This window comes from Schistocerca nitens, chromosome 5 (genome assembly GCF_023898315.1).
Source record: "Schistocerca nitens isolate TAMUIC-IGC-003100 chromosome 5, iqSchNite1.1, whole genome shotgun sequence".
Lineage (NCBI taxonomy): Eukaryota > Metazoa > Arthropoda > Insecta > Orthoptera > Acrididae > Schistocerca > Schistocerca nitens.
Genome location: NC_064618.1, coordinates 493,318,789 through 493,337,078, shown reverse-complemented (window position 1 = coordinate 493,337,078; position 18,290 = coordinate 493,318,789). Strand labels below are relative to the sequence as shown.

Here is an 18,290-nt window from a genome sequence, read left to right as displayed (position 1 = left end):
TACTTTACCAGATAGCCTTTCCGTAACAGCGTTTACTACTCAAACGGAGAAAGGAATAATATTTTCTGAGAGAAATGATGAAAACATATCGTTTTTTGGTATTTCCAGTACTCTGTGAACTCCAAACGATATCTAGTAACGCTCAACTTCATATCAGTTATTTCAGAGTTATTTGTAGCAGAGGGGTGTGTGCAGAGGTATACTGTTCTCCATTACGTACATGTTCAATAATACCAGTAATTTCAACATAACAGCGAACAGTTTCATTTCACTTGTGCGGTCAGCTATTAATGGGATGAACGACTCAGAGAAGAGTAGATCGATCACAGAAGACGAGTGGCCTGGTTTACTCGTTAATGGAATTTCACTCGACTGGTTTACACCCCGTAGGACTCCGTCTTCAAGCCCCAAGTGGCCCATCGGGACCATCCGACCGCCGTGTCATCCTCACTGAGGGTGCAGATAGGAGGGGCGTGTGGTCAGCACACCGCTCTCCCGGCCATTATGACGATTTTCTTTGACCAGAGCCGCTACCATTAGTTTGAGTAGCTCCTCAATTGGCATCAAGAGGCTGAGTGCACCCTGAAAAATGGCAACAGAGCATGGCGGCGCGGATGGTCACCCATCCAAGTGCCGGCCACGCCCGACAGCGCTTGACTTCGATGATCTGACGGGAACCGGTGCATCCACTGCGGCAAGGTCGTTGCCCCTTACACCCCATAAGAGAAAGTGAATTTCACGTTTGCGAGACTGTACCAAAACTTGTTACACAGAAACTATATTTCTATCTTAATAATGATTTTCTTGTAAACGGAAGCCCAATCCTCTTGCGATAGGCTTTTGTTAAGACTTGCGATATTGTGTTGCCCATAACGAGAAAAAAACCTAAGTTTTATGTGATGACATATTGTATAATCCCATAGTACCATTGGTTTCAGCCTGAAACCACCATTTCCTTAATTTCTTTTTGAAGTATCAGGGCCTTTCTCATTAAACCATCATCCTATTGCAGGACAGACACATCTAGTAGTACACTGAGGTACTTCTACAAATGTAGTGCGTTGTGGCAGTCATAGCTTTCAAAGCAACAGTCGGCGTGGAGATTGTGTTACGTGACTGTAGATGATTGAGACAAGTGTGTTTTTTTTTTATAGTGATCGTATTGATGAGACCATTTAAAGTGAAAGTAAATATATCTAATGTTATTGTAACATAAATTGGAGTTTCTACTACTGCTATTTTAAGTTGCTTCAACTGGAGTAGTATGTAATTTTGGTAAAAATTTATTAAATTTTAGGGGTATTTTCGCTTATTATGTAGGGATATAATTTGTTTTAGGGGTTGTGAGTTCACAGAAGTTTCGAGATGAGGGATTGTGTCTAGAAAAACTGGGAAATCGCTTTCAAATATATCCCATGGAACGATTGGTGGTTAAAAACTGTATGTCTCAGTGGTTCCCAACTGAAATCACACTTTAAAACAGTGGATTTTTTTTTCGATTCGTTGCTTAATATGATGATAAAGACCAGTTTTGTGCAAAATTTTAAAATTAATTTTTTTTGTATTGTTGGAGCTCAAAGGATTAAAGTAATACATTCACTGTCCCCAATAAAAGCTCCAAAAGTGTATAATGAACTTTTAGCATCATCTTGTGCATAAAGGAGCGCATACAGCATTCACTCGTCATCTGGAAGTTACTTACGGTCGGGCACACAGTTTTAATCTGCCAGGAAGTTTCATATCAGCGCACACTCCGCTGCAGAGTGAAAATCTCATTCTGGAAACATCCCCCAGGCTGTGGCTAAGCCATGCCTCCGCAATATCCTTTCTTTCAGGAGTGCTAGTTCTGCAAGGTTCGCAGGAGAGCTTCTGTAAAGTTTAGAAGGTAGGAGACGAGACACTGGCAGAAGTAAAGCTGTGAGTACCGGGCGTGAGTCGTGCTTCGGTGGCTCGGATGGCAGAGCGCTTGTCCGCGAAAGGCAAGGGTCCCGAGTTCGAGTCTCGGTCGGGCACACAGTTTTAATCTGCCAGGAAGTTTCTTGGAAGTTACTTCTTTGTTACTTGCCTTTGTTGTGAAACACAACTAGCACTTTATTCACACGATTTAATGAACGCTGTTGACAGTGGATCTCTAGATGATTCTGTGTTTATAGATTTCCAGAAGGCCTTTAACACCGTTCCTCAAAAGCGATGTATAATCTAATTGCGTGCGTGTGGAACGACGTATCATTTCTGCGAATGGATTTATGATTTCCTTTCAGAAAGGTCTCAGTTCGTAGTAACTGATGTAAGTTATCTAGTGAAACTCCACCAAAGAAGTGTTATAGGTCCTCTGCTGTTATTAATCTTTAAACTGTTTGAATTTCATCGTCTAGTAAAGTCATCAGAAGATCAAAATGAACTGCAAAATCATTTGGACGAGATATATACGTGGAGCAGAGAGATGTATGAGTGTGGGTCAATGTTGTATCCTCAGGACAGTGGACCTAGCAAGACACGATGTTTCCTTTTCCGTGTTTCAGCCTATTAGCAATTTTAGACTCAAATGAAGGAATGTGCACTAAAGACCGTTAATAAGCATTATCTGGAATTTTCTGCTGGTTTTGTTGTTGTGAGACATTATGAGTTTTGTGCAGCATTTATAAGTATTTTTAGTTCTATACAGTTACGTGCTGCTACACCTGTTTGGAAGATATTGTTAATCTTCAGGTGCAGAATTTCATGGTAAGTGAAATTCTATAATTTTTTAAAACTAGTCTTGCGCCGTCTTGTATCTTGCAATGAAAGGAGGCCTTCTGCTATGGAACATGTGATATTTGGAAATGAACTGAATTTGTTTAATGTCTTAAGATTTTACTGCCCTTGAGTATGAAAATTTGTATTAATTTACAATAGCTTCTGTTTCAACATGTATTTAACTTGTAACTGGTTTTTGGCAATATATCTATTTATGTTGATTTCACTTACTATAGAGTAATAATTAAATATACAGACTATTAAAGAAGTATTAACAAGATTTTCTCTATTGAAACTATTTTTAAATTTCAGTTGAATATTTGTTGCAGGTATAGGGCTGTGCTGTAACTTGTGACATTTATTCACATTTGGAAAATCTTACTCTTCGGAATAACTTTTGTAGTTTCAAGAAAAGATGGCGGTGCTCAAAAAGAAAATGCTATCACTTAAAATGGAATAAGAACATATTTTAAACACCTGTTATAGGAATGTCCAGATGGGAAAGTTTGAAGGTGAACACTCTCCCCCATTAAAAATTCCATTAAATTTCAGGTTATGCGATTGATAACACAAATTTAAAGATTACAGATTCACTAAATACCAAGGGGTTTGGATATAAATAACCAAAATTGGAACCATCACATCAGAAAATGTTGTAGGGAAGGTGAACCAAAGACTGGGCTGTATTGGAAGAACTCTTAGAAGATGCAACAAATCTGTGTGAAACGGAAGGGAAGATAGCGTGATGGATATAAGCTAGGAGAGGTGACAATAATTAAAACAAAGGCGATTCTCGTTGCTGCGAGATCTTTTCACGAAATTTCAATCGTTAATTTCCTCTCCCGAAAGCCAATATATTTTGTTGACTTTCACCTGCATAGGGAGAAATGAGGATCGAAAAAATGGTCAAAATCAGAGCTCTCACCGAAAGGTTAAGTTGTACATATTTCCCACATGCTATTTGAAAGTGGAACGGTCGAGAAATAGTCTGAAGATGGTTCTGTGAATCCCCTGCAAACACTTTAGTGTGAACGGCAGAGTAATCATGTACATGTAGTTGAATCTGGATACATATTGAGTACATATAGATCTTATACACTGTAATGGTGAACGTCAGAGACCTTCTTGGTGAGACTACATTTGCAAAAAAAGGGAAAATGGAATATTCCTGAACGTCTGTGCCTCCCGCTGATGAGGCGTGCGTGTGTTGCAGGTTGCCCGCTGAGCTGCTGCAGGAGGTGCCGGTTCTGCGCGTGCGCGAAGGCCATCGCCTGCTCGCCAGGGGCCAGCAATGCTGCCTCTGCCTCACGCCATACCTGGTACGTCCCGACACCGTGCCGCAGCTACCATTAAAAAAATTATAAAGTGGCGTGTAGCTGCAGAACTGACACTGCTGGAAAGCTCTCCCACTCCACCGCTGCGAACTTGGCAGTGTTCTCGAATGTTCGGCGCAGTGTTCTAGACACAACACAGTTAGATGCGTTCCCTTCAGTCCGGTAGTGGGTTGGTTTTATGTTACACAAATCTTTTGAACAATTTTTATCGAAATGACGTGGTACAAGTTGGTTTACAGGGTATGTACACATGGTTAGTTTTAATATTAGTGAACATACTCGTATAATTTTGCAGTTTTTAAGATAAAAATTCGTTTACGGAATGGAAATATTTATTCAGAAATAATGACTTTAGGTTAAATTTATAACGTGCTCTGCTACCTGTGCAGATATCTTATATTTTTGGGCAAATGATCAAAAATTTTTCTTGACGCATCTTGACCTCACTTCTGAGCCACTGAGAGCTTTAATAATGGGTAATATAGGCCCTTTACTCTACTAGAGTTAATGGAAACGATATTACTATACTTCTGAATGTAAAGGATTATCTCTGGTGATTTTGAAATTTAGTTTTTGCAGTGTGTAGCTGGAGTCAGCCCAAATAAATACTGCCCATGACGACTTTCATGCGACACCCGGTGTCAACGGAAGGCGTTGGTTTGTTTGCCGTTACAACAAAACGATTTTTAAAGCGAAATTTTACATGTTCATTCAACAGAGCGGACCTAAATTAGGCTTGTGCGACGTTCGTTTTATCGGCATGTATTGACAGGGTCAGTGAAACACGAAGAATAACCAGCAGCGACTCACATACTGCCTTGGCCTGCGCCGACTGCTCCTGCCATGCAGCAGCGTTACTCAGTCGCTGCTGGGGTACTGGCTGTTCTTCGTGTTTTACTGTTCCTGTTAATAAAACGAATACCACATTAGACTAATTTGGGACCGCTCTATTGTATGGGCACGTAACATTCGCATTAAAATTATTTTTGTTTGCAACGGGAAACAAATCGACACTTCCGGTTGACATTAAGCGTCACATGAAACATATGATGAGCTGTGTTTTTTCGAACGACCCCATCTACACGTTGCAAGAACATAATTGCCAAAATCTCCCAAAACACTAGAAAAAGTGAGCCCTACGACTTCTAGGAGAGATAACATGTGTACTGAGTAGGCCCATTTAAAACGCCTAACTTCTTCAAGAGTGTGAACACCTCGTATTATTCTTCTTGTTTGATTTTGTGGAATCAATAATTTTTCTAAGCGATGCGTTACCTTAGAAAGCCATCCTGGACGACATTATTCATAAGGAATATGCTTAACATGGTAGGTGGTGTTTTTTTAAGGTTAGCAGTTATACAAAGAGCAAAAGCAGCTGAGCTTAATAGTCTGAGCAGCTCAATAGTACATTTCTTCCATTTAAAGTTTTCATCAGCAGGTACGCCCAAAAATGTGGAGCATTCTACCCAATTTACTGTTTCCTGTTCATGTGGTACATCAGTTGTTATTATGACCGTTTTTTTATACACACCTGAATGTAATGTATTCTCTCAAAATGAAGAGAAAACTATTTTCAGAGAACCACTTAATAATTCTATGAAAAACATTATTAACTATTTCTTCATTTACTTTCTCTCTGAAGGGGTTTATTATAATACTAGTATACTCTGCAAAAGTACGAATTATGACTGATGAATGTTAAGTGAAATAAATAAATGGAAATGTTGTGTGGCTAGGGCCTCCCGTCGGGTAGACCGTTCGCCTGGTGCAGGTCTTTCGATTTGACGCCACTTCGGCGACCTGCGTGTCGATGGGGATGAAATGATGATGATTAGGACAACACAACACCCAGTCCCTGAGCGGAGAAAATTTCCGACCCAGCCGGGAAATGTAATTCACATATATAAGGAATACTAGTGGGCCAAAAATTGAACCCTGTGGGACTCCCTTCCTATTTTCTTTTTTTTACCCACTCACTAGAATTATCTCTTCTTCCAATCCGACTTTTGCAATGAAACTTTGTGTACTCTGTTTGCTAATATGATTTGGAAGATAATAATTCAGATATACACTGTTCAGCCAGAACATTATGACTACCGATCTACTATCGATATAAACCCATCCAGGTGAGAGCAGCATCACTTGGCGAGGAATGACTGCGGTTCAGACAGATGTACGGTGCATGTAGTATCAGAGAGTGTGCTGTCATGTGTAGAATGGGTAAGGGCAGATTGTGATGGCCCAGAGGCACAGCGCGAGCATTTCGGAAACTGCAAAACTTGTCGAATGTTTGAGGAGTGCTGGAGTGGGTGTCTTCAACACGTGGCGAAACCATGACGAAACCACGCCCAGAGGTCATGGGATTGGGCGGCCACTGCTCATTACAGATGTCGAACGTCATAGGGCGGGCAGACTAGTAAAACAGAACAGGTGGCGAACTGTGGCCTAACTAACTTCAGACTTTAATGCTGGGCAGATTAAACGTGGGTCTGCACACACACAGGTCATAGAACACTCCTAACGATGGGCCTCCAAAGCCGACGACCCATGCATGTGTCAGTGTTTACATCTCTACAGTGGGAACTATGACTGAAGAGAGCACTTGACCATCGGCACTGGACGTTGACACAGTCGCAGAGCACTGCATTGTCTGATGAATCCCGATAACTTCTTCATCACGCCGATGGGAGGGAGCGAATGTGGCGTCTTCCAGACGAGCAGCACCTTAACATCTGTACTGTGGGGCGGAGGCAAGCTGACGGCGGCTCCTTTATGCTATGTGGAACATTCACGTGGGCATCCATGGGTCGAGTGGAGATCGTGCATGGCACCAAGACGACCAACGAGTATCGTACACTGGTTTCAGATCATGTACAAGCCTTCATGAGGATCATATTTCCCGACGGCAGTGGCATTTCTCAGCAAGACAATGACCCATGTCACAAGGCCAGGAGTGTTATGGAGCGGTTCGAGGAACCCAGTGCCGAGTTCCAATATATGTGCTACCCCCCCCCCCCCCCCCCCCCGCCCTTCCTACTCGTCATATCCGAAACCGACCGATCACATCTATGATGGAACTGAACGTGATGTCAGAGTTCATCAACTCCTCCCCCGGAATTTACTCGAATTAGGTGAATTGTGTATGCAGATGTGGTACCATCTGCCTCCAGCGATCTACCAAGCCCTCATTGCTTCCATGCCAAGACTCGTCGCCGCTATTATCCGTGCCAAAGGTGAACATACTGGCTATTAGATAGGTCATAATGTTCTGGCTGATTAATGTGTTAACAATGGAAAGTACGTTGTTGAGCACAATTTTTCAAAGGACAGTGAAGTCGTCTCCTGAATATGCTCCGAACTGTGCCCTTATGTATACTTTCCGCCTAGGCCTCAGTGAGGTCTTTTATTCTGCTCTCGCTCCCTATCCAAGAAGATAGGGCGGGGAACTGTATAATTTTTCACTCATTTCGGCTGAGTCCTGGCGAACTGGCAGTGAACCATTGGTGCTCCAAATTGGGAAAGTTAGTGTCGGGGTTTCTACACTATGAGATGTTGTTGGTGTCGCACCCCTATTATGCAGAGCAGATCGGCTAGTAACATCTACTACATTCTTCTACATGTGTTATCGTTACTTCGTACCGTCTCTGACAGATGAAATATCGGTGAAATTTTAAGAACTTGAATACCTCATCGAAATACTTGCTTAAACTGAAACTTTTGCCTCGATTTACACAATTTTCAGACATTCTTAGTACAACAGATTCCTGAATTATTCTATCTCAGTAGCATTCAGCTTGTACGACGATGTTGGTCTGTCGTCGAAATACAGTGCAGAAGGGTGTCGGAATCGACACGTCAAAGATAAATCCGAAATCATACCATCAACGAATGTTCATAACTGGAATGATACGTAAGACAACTGTAATTAAAATTATCGTGTTACCGGTGTTGCTGTTCGTCATACTCTTGTCACTGAAAATGCTTTTATTTTCATCGTTTCAAAATTGGTAACGCAATTGGTAGATATCAATTATTCCGATATAACTGAAGCAAAACAAAATAAAGTTATTGGTATTTTCCTGTGACTAGTTTGGTTTTCATCGGTATTTAAGAAAGTAAGGTTATAGTTTACATCTTACGTGGAGGTTTTTAGAGACAGGACTGCGACTCTGTGAATAAGTATGAATCGTCCGTGACGGGTTTTACGGAAATTTAAATGAGGATTGTCGGAGGGGAAATGAAACGCTTTATTCCAGATAGGAGTCAAGTGTTTTAACTATTGCGCCATTTTGCTCTGTCATTAGTTTTTGGAGTTCACGGTCTGCATGCACCATTTATAAGTTGCAAACTCTGTTACACTAAGGGGTGCACTTACCTATTTAAAGAAATTGGCATTTTAATGTAACAGATTAAAGAAACAAACAATCGCAGGCGTTAATTTTACGGTACACATATAGGTGATCAATGTAGCCTTATGATGTACTGTTCTGTTTTGATTAATATCTTTATTTTTCCATGAAAAACCGCCATAATAATATTGCTTTTCAAAATATGTGTAAATTAAAGTTTCGCCTACAGGAAAATTATATTTGGCATAAAGACTTGTTTGGATATTAAATGTCGGGATTGTTTCTTGGTATAATGATGATATTTGATTTGTGGGGTGCTCAACTGCGCGGTTGTCAGCGCCTGTACAAATTGCAAATTGTTACACAGTCGAGCCTCGCCACTTTCATGAATGATGATGAAATCATGTAGACAACGCAAACACCAATCCCCGAACGGAGAAATCCCCGACTCGGCAGTGAGTCGAACCCAGGACCCCTTGAGTCAGAGGCAGCAACGCTAGCCACTAGACCACGAGCTGTAGATTATGTTTTGATAGTTCTGTCGATCGTACGCTACACAAGCAAACATATTTTTGTGATGAAATGCAAGTCTACGGAGACTTTATTGTTATTCTTTTCATGGAAATTTAAGTTATTTGCTATCGATTTTTCTTTGTGTGAACTCACTGCATTAAAATTAATTATTTAAGATGTTTACTGTCCGGATGCTTTTTGTATACACGGATGATTCAGAGCATTATGATCTTCTGCGTAATAGTGTGTTGGTCCTCCTTTGTAGCGAAGTGCAGCAACGATTCTACGTTGCATAAATTGGACTAGGTTTCTGGAGGTATTTGACACTATATGTCTACTCACACGACGCACTATCCCCGTAACTTACAGGAAAGTTGTTTGTGGACGCGGTGCTGGCTGCTGATAGCGTCCCAGATGTGTTGCATTAAGTTCAGATCAGTCTAATTTAATGGCCAAGACATGATGCTCCTGAAAACACTACGGCACGACTGTGGCCTGATAATACGGACCGTCATGCCGTTCGAAGCAGCCAGTGCCGTCGGGGAAGAGATGAAACACAAAGAATCCGCAATAATGTTCACGAAGCCTATTGCCGTCTGGTACATACGATTACTAGCAGAGGTCCCATGTAAGCCAAGGTGAATATCCCTCATTCCTCGCACAATAATACTGGTCCCACCGGCCTGCGTCCGTGGCCCAATGCTCGTTTCGAGCAACTATTCGTCTGTATGATGGCGTATCCAGGCACGACTATCGACCTGGTGAAATAAGAAACGGGAATCATCCGGCCAGGCGACAAGTCTCCATTGATCTAAGGTCCAGTCTCGATGGTCTCGTGCCCAATGCAATCGTATGTGACGATGTCGTTGGTTCAACATGGGTACACATAGGGGTCGTTCATTTCGGACCCACATGTCCAATAATGTGCACCAGCATTGTACACTGTCGTTAGATCTGTCACAATCTGCTACCTATCTTGGTTTACGGATTGGACAAGTCTCCGACACCGGTTTCTGTGATGAGACATGGACGTCCAATAGCTTGTCGCCAACGCGTGGTTCTACCGTCCTTCACTTTCCATAGATGCTCACAACTGTAGACCGCGAACAGCCGACCTTTTTTGCCAATTCCGAAATACTCGTTTTGAAGCGCTGGGCCAGAAAAGTCTGCATTTTGTCAGTGGATGTCCCCATTTACGGCCTGTGTCATCGCTGGAATGATTCCGCATCATATGCCCAAACACCTACAGCGGCATCCAATCTCGCCGTGGGCATTGGTCATTATGTTTTGACTCATCAGAGTATATCTTGTGCTAATTTCGTTTTTGATTGTTATTTTCATTTCGAGAAATCCTAAAGATTATTATTTTTTCGGGGACCTATGTTTTAAGACACATCGACCCGAATGAGAAACTCTGGATTTTTCTGTGAACTCTCTCTCTCTGTATGTTCAATATATTTGAAAAGTAACTTGCTTTATTCTTATTTGTGATGTATTCGTTTGATAATTATATAATATCTTCTTATAAATGACTTTTCATGTTATTGTACTATCTCGTATTCTGCTTCTAATTGTGATATAGGGCAGTTACTGGACTTTAACTTAGCCAGTCTATGTTACACTCAACGTCCCTAATTCACTTCAGATAAAGATGAGATAACCCTTTTTTATATGAACAGCCTGTTATTCTCTATTTCTTCGATGAGGATGAAATATTAAACACTCCCACTTCCTTTCCCCATGCTCCCTTCACAACTGTATTCCTTTCCCTACGACACGTTTACTTCTCAGATCAGACACAGTCATAGAGATACGTTTGGTTAGCTGTTAGTTTTCTTTTGCAGATGTAATGCGCACAAATGTTTTGTGTTGACTAGTTCTGTCACGTTCCTTCGCCTCCTACCCCCCTCCCTACCCCTCCCCCGCTTATGAAGATACTGTTTCGTTAGAGAAGATAACAGTGTCTGTTGTCACTGTTGAAACGAATATGTCCAGCGGTTTCGTTTGTTCTGCATAACAGAAGCCGTGTTTCGTAGGAACTTCTGGTGCGGGAGAGTTTCTTTTATTGTTTTTGGCGGGTGTTTGTGTACTTAACCAGACAAAAATTGCACATGATGAAACGCACAACAGATGATGAAACAGGGTCGCATCGTTCCAACTGTTCTTGTTGCTGTTGTAAATGACTCTGTCACTGTACAATGATACTTTCGTAGGACATCACCACTTTGTAGAAACTTAGTGATTGGTACGTTTCTACTAAAGAAATTTATTGATTTGTGGAAATTTCCATTTGTCACAATTTTTTACAATTAATTGCAACCCTACATTAAGACATAAAATATAAATTTGTTTCTACAAGAGATTCGGCATCTGAGAGAGTAATAATCGCCCCGATGTTTGTTTCCGTAACGCGTGCCTGACAACCACACGCAATCCGTTGCTCGCACCGCACCTGCATTTTTCTGGAGAACGTGGTGTTTCTGGCGTTGGTCATTCGCAGCTCGCCAGCTGATAGACGTGGAGTGACCTGCGAGCCGAGATAGCTACATTTATGTTTAGACATACAATCTCCATTTGAACTTTACGTTCTGTGGCGGAGGGTGATTCGGGTATTACCCTCATTCCAATATTTCTTCTTCAGTTTGCGAATGGCGTGCAGGAAGAGTGACCGTCGGTAATCCCCCGTCTAGGTTGAAATTTCTCTAATTTTTTATCGACGTAGTACTGGTGACATGTATATAAGAGAAAATTACACATTGCCTGATCTTTCATGGAACGTAGTTTCTCGAATTTTAAACTGTAAATCTATCCGTGATGCGCTGCACTTTTTAGCGGTCGTCACTGGGTTTTGTAAATCGTCCCGATGAAACTCTCGCGTTTACTGAACGAGTCTGTGACGAAACGCGACGTCTTCTTTGGATCTTCTCTGTTAACATTTCCGGGTAACGGTCCAAAATTGTCGAGTACTACTGAAAATCCTGTCTAACAAGGGAACCTCCCCATCGCACCCCCCCTCAGATTTAGTTATAAGTTGGCACAGTGGAAAGGCCTTGAAAAACTGAACACAGACCAATCGAGAAAACAAGAAGAAGTTGTGTGGAACTATGAAAAAATTAAGCAAAGTATACAAACTGAGTAGTCCATGTGCAACATAGGCAACATCAAGTAGAGAGTGAGCTCAGGAGCGCCTTGGTCCCGTGGTTAGCGTAAGCAGCTGTGGAACGAGAGTTCCTTGGTTCAAGTCTTCCTTCGAGTGGAAAGTTTAATTTTTTATTTTCAGACAATTATTATCTGTCCGTCATCACTTTTTTGGGAGTGATTATCACATCTACAAGAAAACCTAAATCGGGCAAGGTAGAAGAATCTTTTTACCCATTCGCCAAGTGTACAAGTTAGGTGGGTCGACAACATATTCCTGTCACGTGACGCACTTGCCGTCACCAGTGTCGTATAGAATATATCAGACGTGTTTTCCTGTGGAGGAATCGGTTGACCTAAGACCTTGCGATCAAATGTTTACGGTTCCGATTGGAGAGGCACGTCCTTTCGTCTACTAATCGCACGGTTTTGCGGTGCGGTCGCAGAACACAGACACTAAACTTATTTCAGTGAAGAGAGACGTCAATAAACGAACGGACAGATCATAACTTTGCGAAAATAAAGAATGTAAACAAAACTCGAAGGAAGACTTGAACCAAGGACTTCTCGTTCCGGAGCTGCTCACGCTAACCACGGGAGCACGGCGCTCTTGAACCTACACTATCCTTGATGTTGCCTATCTTGTGCATGGACTACTCAGTTTGTATATTTTGCTTATTTTTTTCATAGTTCCACACAACTTCTTCTTGTTTTCTCGATTGGTCTGTGTTCAGTTTTTGAAGGCCTATCCACTGTGCCAACTTATAACTAAATCTGAGGGGGGTGCGATGGGGAGGTTCCCTTGTAAGACACCTCTTTTGTGAGTGAGTTACCTCATGTATTAATATCTGTCTGGAATACACTTTTCGTACAAGTAGTTTTATGTGATTTTTCCACTCCAAATCTATCTAGTTACTTTACAGTTGTGACTGTTTCCTGTGAGTAATCTCCAAGTCTGCAAACAAATAATAATGAGATTTTCCGCTGTTTTATGCGAAATGCACTACATATGTTTTTACTAAGGATCAGATAGGGGTCTCTGCAATAAGCGTAGGTTCTTTGCGGATTTTACGTATTTAGCTACAATTTCTTATGTACCACTGTATGATCCATTAACAGTCTCACCGGATTTCCGACGTTATGTACGAGGTTATCTATACAGGGTGGTCAAATAGAGTCTGATAATCTTGTAAGGATGTTGCAAGGTAGGTTGTGCTTTGAAATAACTGTTATAAAAAAATTCGGTATGTTGCACCGTTTCCGATTAAATTAGCGTTGAAGTTATCCAATCTGGAGCTGGGCACTCAAATTCAAGCGGCCCGTTAGAGGCGGTGTCACCGAACGTGTTCTTCGTTTGGTTTCCTAAAACCGGGTAAGAGAGCGATACAAAAATTCAACATGGGACAATAGTAAGGATCTAACCCGATTCAAAGTCTGAGCAGTCTCGTGCTCTGCCATCTACGCTATGAGAAGAACTGACACAAATTGTATCTGGATGGCCGCTTGAATTTACGCGCGGAGCGACCTGATTGGCTATCTGCATTACTAATTAAGTCGGGAACAGCGCAACTTATCGATTTTTTCCTCAACAATTATTTCCCAGCACAACCTACCCTACAACGCCCTTACAAGCTTATCAGACTGTTTCTGACCCACCTGTATACAACCTGCACGTACAGCCGCTTGTGTGGACACGCCGCTTCCCGTACTGATCGAGGCGAGCTTGACTCGAGTAGAATCCGCCTCTCTATTTTACGACGAAGGTTTGTGATCTGGCCAGGTTAAAGGTGGTTTCCAGATGTTTTACCACGTATCACTACCTGAGTACCGGGATAGTGCACCCAACCCGTCTCAGATACACGTTACGCAAATGTTTAGAATAAGTCCTCAACACTTGCGCATGGAATTAACTCTAGACGCAGACTGACAGGGTACATGGATTCCGTTCTGGGAAGTGCATAACAGACTGATGACGTCAGATGTTTAATCGCTTCAAACCCTCAACCAACAGCAGCAACGTCATTTACGGTATAGTCGGCTAAGTTGACGACATTAAGGTATATTATGATTTTTCTGGCCTTTACTTTAAAGTCAAATAGTTTATTTGCGGAAAAGTTATACCTTCCTGTATCACCTTCAGATTCAAGCTTTTAAACATTTCGTAAAACTGAAGATTTTTTACATAGATATATTTTTGGTAGTGATAGTATCATTCACCAACTTACTCTACAGGGAGGGTAACGTGACTTTAGGGTATGGATAAGATGACGAAATGAACATTTTATTTAGAAAACAGACATTTTATTGATAGTTATTTATTTAACACACAAGTAACAAATATAACATTTCTCGTTGGATTCTCTGTACTTTATGCCCATACATTTTCTTGAGCCCACCATTGGCACCGAGAACATTGATACCGTGTTTCTTTATTCCAAACCTCACCATAAAGGATGCCGTTTCTTTCATCGACATAATCGAAATCGCTGTCGGCGTACTCAATTGATGGATGAGCGTCAAGATGAATAGCCAAAGTCTTTTCTAAGATCCTTTCTTTGTTTCATTCCAAAACCTCCACCAAACACATGTTTACGTTTAGTGCCTTTGTTCATTGTTTTGCCTTTGTATTCGGAGTCTCTTTCAATTTTTTATTTCTCTTCATTTTTCTTTCTTGTTTCTTCTTATAATTGCCCTCCTTTCGTTGTCTCTTCTCTTCCAAAGCTATTTTCATGGGTGTGCTGATTATGTGTAGAGACGACACCTTATTTCTTCTTTTTGTTGACCTCCTTTAGAAGCAGCTTGAAGTAACGGAGGTGAAGCATTTGTTCCCTCTAAGCAAACGAAAACTTTATTAATCTTCTTTTGCCAGTACTAGTGGTACCGATATGATAACAGTTGAACATCCTGTCTCATCAAAATTACAAATCTGGTGTTCTCAAAATTGTATTTTGTTCTTATTTCTCTACACACATGAAAGATTATCTCTACATCTATTTCATCAAATGCAGCCAATCTAGCTGCCGACATAGGTTCCGTTTTACGAAAAGCGAACTTGAGCCGTGTCATGAAATTTTGAATGCAATCGTTCCTGTCATCTTTTATGCTTTGCTGAATCTGTGCTCTATATTTATAAATTCAGCATAATCGTAGACAATTTGAACGAAGTCAGGCATAACAAGTCCATAAGCTCTTTTGTCTAAATCGATGACATATTGCTCCAGTTCTTCTAACTGCTCATCATAATAGGTGTTTTTAAACCTGCGTGCATTTTTGGCAAATCCTGGAATAAAATGAGCAATGAATTACTAGATCCTTAATGAGATTTTCGAAAAATTTAAAAACAAAAATTTTAAAGAGTTTATTTTAATTTTATTTTTAATGAAAAATAAGTGGATAAGTTATTAATTTAAAATGAGGTTTCCAAATATATTTAAATAGGAACAAAAGCAGAGCTTACTTCATCGCCTCTCTCTCTCTCTCCTGTTTTTTACATAGCGACGTAAAGGAGCTTAAGGGAGGTTGAACTTTCTAGCGTCGGCAGTAACAAGATTTCTATTTCTTACGTGCTGTATTGCCCCTTTCATTGATGCCTTCTACCTTATACATACTTTCTCCATATTTATTGTGTAGCTTGTAATGAAAATGACACGAGTGTACAATAACAATGGTCTTAGAAGCATGGCAACAGAGAGGGGAGGGTAAGATGACGAATTCTCCCTCTTAGCCTTGCATAATTGCCGTTTTAGCCACAGTCGGCATTTTGGATACAGACTTACACACGCAAAAAATCTTACAGAATATTTCACTAAACCGTTCTTAAAGCATCAGTGAAACTATAAGAAGTAAGAGGTATCAACTAATATTCATTAATATAAAAGTATTACTTACATGAAACTTATTGAAACCATTGGAAAAATGGTTACAAAAGCAGTATCCACTTCCAAGCCTCTGTTCTCAACAAAACAAAATGACCAGGCTAGTCGAATTCAAGAAACATGGATGCAGAGCGCGCTAAGGAAACAGTACTATAATGCATGTCTGTAGAGTTAATGGAGAAATACAGAATTCCTCATCTTAGACTCTTCGTCAGTCCAACCGACCTTACCCTATGTACGAGAGTCGTGCAATAAATTATACCCCATTTTTTCTACAGACGTTTAGATGTATACGGGAAAATGTTTTTAGATACTTCAAATCTGATCTTTCTTCTAACGTGTTCGAAGTTTAGAACAATTCGGACAGGTGGCAGAGCCGTAGTGAAACATCAAAGAGGCATCTACGTAAGACACTGGTTAAAAGCACCGAGCGGTAATTAAATATTTGGTTGCGCAACCGCGGCGAACATCCATAAACGTCTGTGTGCAATGTAATGTAGCGGTGCAGTTGATAGGAGTACTTCGGGTATGGCTAAACAGAGTTGAAGAGTCAGGAAGGGCAGATACTGAGCTTCCTGGTCGGCCACGTTCGGGACACCCTGTCAGAGCCACTCCTCACGACACGGTGAATCGCGCGAGTGACGTTATTCGAACAGAGCGGGGCATGACTACTCGATAGTTGCCTCTGCAGCTGTTGGAAGCCCGTGTGGAATGACTGAGACACCTGGATATTCAAAGGTATGCTGACGGCAGGTTCCACGAATGACAAAAAAAACCACAAAATCATCTCATCTGTTAGAGCAATCTGAGACCAGTGAAGTGGACTTTCTGCCGTAGGTTGTTACAGATGACGGGAGGTGCATCACATTGAGCTGGAAACAGTCATTGGAATGACACCAGTCGCAATCACCAACACAAGAATAAAGTTATGATGGCAGTCTTTTGCGATACTGATAATGTCATTCTCGTGCGTCTGTTTCCAAAAGATTCAACCATTGATAACAAGCTAAGAAACCGATTCCAACTTGTTCAGTCAGACAAGAATGCAAAAGAAATCTTGCTCCAACACGGCAAAGCATGAAAGCATGCTTACGCACAAGTCTCGGAACCTGGAAATGCATCACCAAATTAGGTAGGATATCGTTGCTTCATCAACCTCTGTAGTCCAGACATTGTGCTCTCGGATTCCCATCTGTTTGGAGTTCTTAGGATTTTCTAAGTGGGCACACTGTGTAGGTGAAGAGAGCGTAATTCATACAGTAAAAACATGAGTACGAGCCATAGGGCAAGAGCGTTTATGAACAGAGAATACGAGTACATGATCTTTGTTCAACGCTGGTGGTAGGCCGCAAACTTGAGAGGCTATGTAGAAAAAAAGTATGTGTAAAAAGTCCTTGATTCTTCCACCAAATTATACTTCTTAAGAACGAACATGTTCTGAGAAAAGTATGGGACATTTTTGAACGACTCTCGAGTATCGTGAACAGTAAGAGCTTTATTACATTACTTTCACATATGACGATTGCTTTCAGTTCGTCCCTGAAATCTCTCCATCAGGAAGTCTTGGATCCAATCAAAATCTGATCCGATGTGCTGTAAGGCATGCGACCAAAAGATAGCAATACGCCAGACATGTAACTTGCAGTGAAAAATGCCGGCCGCGGTGGTCTAGCGGTTCTGGCGCTGCAGTCTGGAACCGCGGGACTGCTACGGTCGCAGGTTCGAATCCTGCTTCGGGCATGGATGTGTGTGATGTCCTTAGGTTAGTTAGGTCTAAGTAGTTCTAAGTTCTAGGGGACTTATGACCTAAGATGTTGAGTCCCATAGTGCTCAGAGCCATTTGAACCATTTTGCAGTGAAAATCACCTGTAAATGCCGAACCTGCGATATAATGAGTATGAAAATTTGTGCCAGACCGGATTTCCTGTCTTCCGTTAGTAACTCTCCACTAAATGTGTTCCTTCATGTGGTGCTATTTCTCCCTGTGGGAGAATCTCTGGCTGGAATGTTCGGAAATCGAAGTAAAGACATAGCTGACAATGAAAGTGCTCGTGCTGAGATTGCCTTATGGTTAAGGCGAACACTCGTGATAAGCGGCTTTAAACATTTCAATACAGCTACCACAGCAGTTGTTGACGTTGTTGTGAAGGTGACATCAGAAGAAATTAAAAGGGGCTACTCTGTCCCGTGTCCCCTTTTCTAGATCTTCCTCCTGACCCCACCCGTTTCTCTCTTTCCACCAGCGGTTAAGATTTAGAATACCCGTGGTTTTGTTAAATCTCCAAAAGAAAATACCAAGATGGTTCATCTGAAAAAAAAAATTGAGCTTTCGTTCCGTTCCAGTG

General features: G+C 41.3%; 1 long non-coding RNA gene across 1 annotated transcript in view; it reads left to right on the top strand.

The window, feature by feature from the left end:
• LOC126260911 (uncharacterized) overlaps positions 1 to 18,290 on the top strand; it is a 118,004-nt gene that overhangs the window by 59,448 nt on the left and 40,266 nt on the right. The window contains exon 2 of the long non-coding RNA XR_007546662.1: positions 3,950 to 4,055. This is a non-coding gene — a long non-coding RNA (uncharacterized LOC126260911). The remainder of the gene's footprint in view (positions 1 to 3,949; positions 4,056 to 18,290) is intronic.